The sequence below is a fragment of the Pimephales promelas genome, chromosome 11 (genome assembly GCF_988280905.1).
Source record: "Pimephales promelas chromosome 11, fPimPro1.hap1.1, whole genome shotgun sequence".
NCBI lineage: Eukaryota > Metazoa > Chordata > Actinopteri > Cypriniformes > Leuciscidae > Pimephales > Pimephales promelas.
In genome coordinates this window covers 18117722-18126695 of record NC_142779.1, presented here as the reverse complement: position 1 = coordinate 18126695, position 8974 = coordinate 18117722, and positions in this window count along the sequence as shown.

Here is an 8974-nt window from a genome sequence, read left to right as displayed (position 1 = left end):
AGCTGATAGAAGAGCAACTTTGACTAAAATAACCACTCGTTACAACCGAGGTATGCAGCAAAGCATTTGTGAAGCCACAACACGCACAACTTTGACAGACTGATCTCATGAAGTAGCGTGTGTATGACACGCAAATTCGTATTTCCATTTTTGGTGTGCCATCAAGACGCATAATTGCCTTTCAGCGTGTTTATGAACGCCGTTGACTTAACGTTATATAAATATATGACTTACCTCAACCCCGTCCCTAAACCTAACCGTCACTGGGGTTAATGGCATTTATGACTGTTCCCTTACTATCCTAGGTAAAAAAAAGATATGACTTACCTCAACCCCATCCCTAAACTTAACCGTCACTGGGGTTAATGGCATTTATGACAGGAGATTTGACTGCGTGTACAGACATGCGGAATGACGCGGCTGATGAGCTACAACAGCAGAAGACCCCACTGGGTACCACTCATCTCCACTACAAATAGGAAAAAGACGCTGCAATTTGCAAGCTCGCCAAAATTGGACAGTTGAAGACTGGAAAAACTTTGCCTGGTCTATTGAGTCTCGATTTCTGTTGAGACATTCAGACGGTAGAGTCAGAATTTGGCGTAAACTGAATGAGAACATGGATCCATCATGCCTTGTTGCTGGGTGGGGGGTGGTGGTGTAATGGTGTGAGGGATGTTTTCTTGGCACACTTTAGGACCCTTAGTGCTAATTGGGCATCATTTAAATGCCACAGCCTACCTGAGCATTGTTTCTGACCATGTCCATACCTTCATGGCCAACATGTACTGATCCTCTACTTCCAGCAGGATAATGCACCATGTCACAAAACTCAAATTATTTCAAATTGGTTTCTTGAACATGACAATGAGTTCACTGTACTAAAATGGCCCCCACAGTCACCAGATCTCAACCCAATAGAGAATCTTTGGGATGTGGTGGAACGGGAGCTTTGTGCCCTGGATGTGCATCCCACAAATCTCCATCAACTGCAAGATGCTATCCTATCAATATGGGCCAGCATTTCTAAAGAATGCTTTCAGCACCTTGTTGAATCAGTGCCACGTAAGGCAGTTCTGAAGGCCTTAATACTGTATTATTACCAATACTGTGTGTGACCCCCTTTCGCCTTCAGAACTGCCTTAATTCTACATGACATTGATTCAACAAGGTGCTGAAAGCATTCTTTAGAAATGTTGGCCCATATTGATCTGATGTTGGCCAACATTTTGATTATTAGGAACACATCAAATGTTGGCCCATATTGATTATTAGGAACACCATAATGGTGTTCCTAATAATCCTTTAGCTGAGTGTATATATATATAAATCTTGTCATGACATAAAACGTGTAGGGTACAGTATGTGGGACTCCTCTTAGGCCTACTTTCATATGGTGCGCTTCAAATCATGCAATGAGCAGAATTCTTTTCATCACCATTCTGTAATTATCCCATGTCAGACCTCATTCCCAAAGCAGCTGTGGCTTAATCCAGGACCCTGCTTGGGTTTGAAGTGTCTCTGTTTTGTGTCTTATTGAGAGACAGTTTGCATCTGCATTCTCAGGATGAGTAAAGTTTGCTGCAGTCAGACCACATGCCTGAAGACGCATGTCATCTGCCTCTTTGACCCAAAATGTCACTGCTACTCTAACAGTGCTGTTGGAAAGTGATGAGGTATTCTGTTATCAATTATAATGTTAAGTGACTTATTTTAGACACGATAGGGCCCTATTTCAAAGATCTGAAATGCAAGTGTTGTCTGTCAGTCCTATAATGCAGTTTTAGGGGGTCTACCTCAAAGAGCATGCTCAGAGAAGTCAAAATTAAACATGATTTAATGACTCGTGAATGCAAGTACACACTGATGGCCTAAGACACGAAACAAGCGGTTTGTGTGAGAAAACCAACAGTATTTATATAGTTTTTACCTCTTATTAACAGCCGTCGAACTGATCTGAATCAGATGTTCAACTGAACCGAACTGAACCGTCTCCAGCGTCTACGTCACGCACTAAACGTATTTAGATATATCGAAATCGTCTTCCATTGTTATTTCCCGTATATCTAAATATTTTTAGTGAAAGGTAAAACTTCCGAAATCTCCGTGTAAACAATGCGTGATGTAGACGCGTGAGAGATCACTTCCGGCGTAATGTCTGGAGACGGTTCAGTTCGGTTCAGTTGGACATCTGATTCAGATCAGTTCGACGACTGTTAACAAGAGGTAAAAACTATGTAAATACTGTTCATTTTCTCACACAAACCGCTTGTTTCGTGTCTTAGGCCATCAGTGTGTACTTACATTCACGAGTCATTAAATCATGTTTCATTTTGACTTCTCTGTGCATGCTCTTTGAGGTGGACCCCCATACCCTGCATTATATGACTGACAGACAACAACGGTTTGACTGAAAAATGTCAAAATTGAAAATGCTGTGAAAACAGACACCTACACCTTGGATGCCCTTGAGGTAAGCTAAAACACATCAAAAATCATTTTCAAAGTGAACTATCCCTTTAACATGAGATTGACTGAAGCTGAGTTTTTGACCCCTCCCCTTTAAATTCAATTTCGACACCTACTGGTGTAACGATAACCTGCATAGAGACATTAAATACCCACCACAGATTTGGGGACTGAAAGTATTTTACAATGTAAACATGCAACAAAAAGCTTTAGTAGCTTACTTAATTTTCATTTAACTAAATTGTAAGGTTCCTCTAATTGCATTTATTTTAAACTTTTACTGACTTGATTAACTTGACCTGTATGAATCCTGTATGGGCAACTCCATAGTGGATATTCCCTATGTTTCTTGTCTCTCCCAAGACTCACCACCGCACAGTACAACCATTTTTTCCCTTAAATTCTTTTTGTGTATTTGCATTACATAAATTTGGTTTTGGAAGCCTGCCAATATTGACCGGGCCACCCTGAAAAGTCCTGGGGCTCCCTAAAATATGACTCTTCTCTTATCTGTACTATCATCATCCTGGTCATGCAATCAACCAAAACCACACAGAGAATCCGAAATTCATTCTTTCATTTGCATGGACTGCTTGAGCCATTCTCAGACTGAGATTTAAAACTAAAGTTGTGCTTGTTTTGGAAGCTTCGTATGTTTTTACTTTCACAAGCACTTGGACAGAAACCCCCCCCCCACCTGCCTTCCACATTTCTATCTGCGGCAATATTCGGAATTTGTAAATCATGACAAAATTGAGCCCCAGAGTTCACAATTAATGGCTAGGGTCTCACTTTAGAGCTCTTGATCGAGCGATATTAAGAGTTTCCTGTAAAATGATGTTTGGATCCGTGATTGTTTCTTTTCCCACACGCTCTCAGCTCAGAGATCTCCTTCTGTGACAGTTCATACCGTGCTGGATTATTATAAGGATCTCCCATCTGTTCTGATGAGAGTTTTGGAAGCTGACAAGCTTTAGAAAGTAAGAAAGATGACAGGTCTCTCAGAGGTCATATATTATATATGATTGTTCATGATTTGCTACATCTTTTATTAGGTATATTTTCTGCTTTGATTCCAGACATCATGGACTCACATCACTCTATTTGTGGTGATTTACATTTTATTTAATCTGATGTAGCAATTCAGGTTTTATCATATGCATGAAAAAACATTTTTCGTTCCTGATTTTCACTGTGACCTGTTAAGACAAGAAACATGCCTTTTATATTAGCATAGTGAATGACATCTCAATATGCTGAAGTCAAATGGATGACAATATTCAGGAGCTGCATTTTAAATAATGTTGTTTAATTTCAGCTGCCCCCCCTAAGGGAGGTTTTGAATGTTACAGTGTTCTTTTAGTCAAGAATCTTTGGATTTACCAGTCTGGTCAGCATATAAATCCACACCCAGACCCCAGGAAACCATCCAAAATGCACTTCAAGTACAATCTGTGAAATGTCTTGAGTTATCAGTTTAAGTTTGGCTTCAGGAAATCTGCACATTTCCCATGAAAAGATTTACACCTCAGGAATCATTTCCATGTGTGAATAATGTGATCGAATAATGCTGAAATGTTTTCCTTATCCTGCTACATACCAAAATATTTCTCCAAACCTAGAGAAAAACTCTTTTTGTTTTGAAGAGTGTGTCAAAACACAGGGCTCCACCTCAGGGGAAAGACTTTGCCATACGTCTGTACACACAGAACCCATGGCCAGGTCACTGCTCCAGAAGACCAAGCAATCAATCAAATTACCTGGTAAAATAAAGAATAATAAATAGTTTAAAAAGATGTTTTCATTCACTGCTCACTTAGCTTCTGTGCCAGCAGATCTGTATTTGTTCCATTGAAAGTGTTTTCTCTCAAACTTTGAAAGCTCATGTGCAGTCGGTTGGAGGAACGGTTCAGGCTGGGCTGAAAACACAAAGGTTGCAGGTTTGATCTGAGGTGGGGTCTCTCTCTTACGAAAAAGAAGTATACTTAAGTAATGTTCAAGTATATTTTAAATACTTTATGTAAGTATACTAAAAATCAATGTGTACATGTAGTACATGTAAGTGTACTATTTCAGTACTGCTTGGGATCACTTTTAGTAGGCCTATATAAAAGTAGGCCTATATGTTTAAGTGTACTATAAGTATAGTAGTAGGCCTACACTTTAAGTACACAACTAGGTTTCTCATTTGTAATGCATCAGTATTACAAGTTGTACATAGTTTACTATTTTAATACTAGTACTTAAAAAAAAAAAAAAAAAAAAAAAAAAAACCTCTAACTGTACTTTAACTCATTTTAAAAACTTATTTTTTCATCTTCAGATGATACAGAGCTTTTCTGTCCCTCCATAGACAGCAACTGACAAAATTGTGTTTTTTTCCGACACTTCCAAAAAGTTCATATAGAGATAGCAAAATTAATCCATGAGAATTTAGCACTTTAGTGCAAATTTTCTGAAGAGACTCAGTCGCTTTATATGATGAACAGAATGAATTTAGGCTTTAATTGACATAAACAATCATTTTACACATCAGTTGTGGTAAAAGGAAGCTCAAGCATCATGTTAGCTTTTTGCAGCTTCAGCAAGAACCAATGAGATTCATTCTCACGCAGCAAGTTTGAGGTTTCTTCTCGCACGTCAAGCAGGTTCGGTTGATGAGCTTCTGTTTATGTTCGCTCATCAATGTTTAAATGTGCATAAAAGATTCGGTACCGCTTCCTTTTACAGTACAGTACTGTACTTACAGTGTACTTACAATGTACTTACCCAGAAAGTACTGGCTAATATAAGGTAAGTACATGGAACAGGGGTAGGTTTAGGGGTAGGTTCAGGGTTAGTACTAGTTATTACCCAGTAATTGTAGTTACTAAAATAAGTACATAGTATTTACATGGGTAATGGATTAGTTTTACGGTCTCTTTAGGATTTTTTTGAAGCGTCAGTTGTGTCTATGGTGGGACAGAAAGCTCTCAGATTTCATCAAAAAGATCTTCATTTGTGTTCTGAAGATGAATGAAAATCTTAGGATTTGGAATGACATAAGGGTAATTGACAGCATTTTCATTTTTGGGTGAACCGTTTAATGTTTTAATGTGCGTACGTACTTAAGTCTTTTTTTTTTAACCCTACCTTTTTATAAAACAGACAAGCCAGTTAACTAACTCATCCAAATGGATAGTATTCTTTATATTATAAATTAAGGTCTGTTTTTAATGCAGTAGTGCTTTGTGAAAAATTGTAAAGTTGAGGAATCAAATTACACGGTTGTTTTGAATGTTTTAGACATTCTGGTGCCATCAACCTGGCAAGGCTTTCCATTGCTCAACAATCACAAGGCTGGAAACTCTCTTTACTGTGAAAAATAACGTGCGTTCGTATCTCCCTTCTTTCCCCCTATCACAGAAAACAAACACGCAGAATAATAAACGAGAGTGGAGTTCTGTGTTTAAGTTGGATGGGATTTCTAGCACAAACGGTGGGAAAGGATGCTGGCTGCAGGTCTGTACTCCGAGCAGAGCTGAGGTGAGCAAAGCAGCACACCCGGAGAAATGCTTAAGCTAAAGCCAAACCACGAGATAAGATACAAGGGCTTTGCCACAAATCTCTATATACATTTGGGTGCTTGTTGAGTGATATTTTGGAGATATATCTGGAGGAGGAAAAACAGGACAAAATAGAAAAAAATATTGAGGTGAAACAACTTAATGTGATTGTAATCAAAGCATCACTTTGTTTACCAGCTTGGCATTCTGTCGCTGATGTGGCACCGTTTCGAAACGCATCATTAAAGCCATTAACTTTCGTAATTTCCCCAATTTTCTTTATTTCAAATACAAACAGTCTCCAGGTTCTATGGCCAAGCACTCCCAGACCTCCTGTTTCACAGGGAGCTATCAGATGAATGCTGGGATATCTTAGGGGCTTTCTGGCTGATCGGAACATATTCTAAATGATCCTGAAAAAGCCCTAATAGCAAACACAGGTGGGAAAAGCATTACGAGCCCATCAGGGCTGCTACCATTCTCACAGAGACAGCTAACGCTAAAAGAAAACATTCAAGGCAATCATGATGAAGAGGGAAAGAGATGCAGGGTGAGAGGAGTGTGTACTTTCTTTGTTGAATTGTACTGTAATAACTCCTAGAACGGTTAATTAGACAGTAAGTGAACTCTGAAAGCAAAGCGGGCTATTGCTCTAATTCCAAAATTGTTCTGCTAATGAGCCTCGCAAAAACAACCATCAGACTACTTTTCAATTATATAAAGCCGATTGAGCTGTGGTTAAAATCTGAACTATATCATTTGTACAGTGCAATATTTATTTATTAGACCAAGAAGGCTCCCAAAAGCATTTCCTTTTTAAAAGATAAAAAAGTACTGCAAAATTACCATGATAAACACACACAATTAAGAATATTTAACTGGAAAACAGTTCATAATTGGCAGTACCACACATACAGTAGATCAGAAATACGGTCAAAATACATTCATTCACTTAATAATAAATAAATAAATAAATATATATATATATATATATACACTCACCGGCCACTTTATTAGGTACCCCATGCTAGTAACGGGTTGGACCCCCTTTTGCTCTCAGAACTGCCTCAATTCTTCGTGGCATAGATTCAACAAGGTGCTGGAAGCATTCCTCAGGGAGTTTGGTCCATATTGACATGATGGCATCACACAGTTGCCGCAGATTTGTCGGCTGGACATCCATGATGCGAATCTCCCGTTCCACCACATCCCAAAGATGCTCTATTGGATTGAGATCTGGTGACTGTGGAGGCCATTTGAGTACAGCGAACTCATTGTCATGTTCAAGAAACCAGTCTGAGATGATTCCAGCTTATGACATGGCGCATTATCCTGCTGAAAGTAGCCATCAGAAGTTGGGTACATTGTGGTCATAAAGGGATGGACATGGTCAGCAACAATACTCAGGTAGGCTGTGGCGTTGCAACGATGCTCAATTGGTACCAAGGGGCCCAAAGAGTGCCAAGAAAATATTCCCCACACCATGACACCACCACCACCAGCCTGAACCGTTGATACAAGGCAGGATGGATCCATGCTTTCATGTTGTAGACGCCAAATTCTGACCCTACCATCCGAATGTCGCAGCAGAAATCGAGACTCATCAGACCAGGCAACGTTTTTCCAATCTTCTATTGTCCAATTTCGATGAGCTTGTGCAAATTGTAGCCTCAGTTTCCTGTTCTTAGCTGAAAGGAGTGGCACCCGGTGTGGTCTTCTGCTGCTGTAGCCCATCTGCCTCAAAGTTCGACGTACTGTGCGTTCAGAGATGCTCTTCTGCTTACCTTGGTTGTAACGGGTGGTTATTTGAGTCACTGTTGCCCTTCTATCAGCTCGAACCAGTCTGGCCATTCTCCTCTGACCTCTGGCATCAACAAGGCATTTCCGCCCACAGAACTGCCGCTCACTGGATGTTTTTTCTTTTTCGGACCATTCTCTGTAAACCCTAGAGATGGTTGTGCGTGAAAATCCCAGTAGATTAGCAGTTTCTGAAATACTCAGACCAGCCCTTCTGGCACCAACAATCATGCCACGTTCAAAGTCACTCAAATCACCTTTCTTCCCCATACTGATGCTCGGTTTGAACTGCAGGAGATTGTCTTGACCATGTCTACATGCCTAAATGCACTGAGTTGCCGCCATGTGATTGGCTGCTTAGAAATTAAGTGTTAACGAGCAGTTGGACAGGTGTACCTAATAAAGTGGCCGGTGAGTGTATATATATATATATATATATATATATATATATATATGATATAAGAGTTCAGATGCAAAAGCCTCTAAATGCCATTTGAAATTTTCTTCTTTAATGATGATTTTTGTCGAACTTGTATATTTAAGTTCAGTAATTTCACTTAAATAACAATTAATAGGTAATTATCATTGCCATTTACGTGAAATCACTGAACTTAAATATACAAGCTTGACAAAAATCATCATTAAAGAAGAAAATTTCAAATGGCATTTAGAGGCTTTTACATCTGAACTCTTCATATACATATATATACATTCCCTATTAAAAATATATATAAATTATAGATATTTTGTTTTCTCAGACGGTAAAAGACTTAAGGTCACCGTGGACAATTCTTCTTCTTCTTCTTTTTTTTTTTTTTTTTACAGAGGGTAAAAGACTTAAGGTCACCATGGACAATTCTTCTTTTTTTAACAGAATTACAGTGTTTATTATAAACTATCCGTGCAAATCATATATATATATATATATATATATATATATATATATATTTTTTTTTTTTTTTTAATTCAAATGCCCTCGGAATCTTTAATCAAAAAAATGTTAATCTCCCCCCCCAACGACACGACATCTGTTCTCTTCATGATGTATGTCTCGGAGAAGGATGGGAATTAATATTCTTCACAACTAAGTCTGACTGCAACCTGTGATTCATTTCCGTGTCCATTTAGTTAGCAACACTCAAATTTCTATCATCCAATCAATG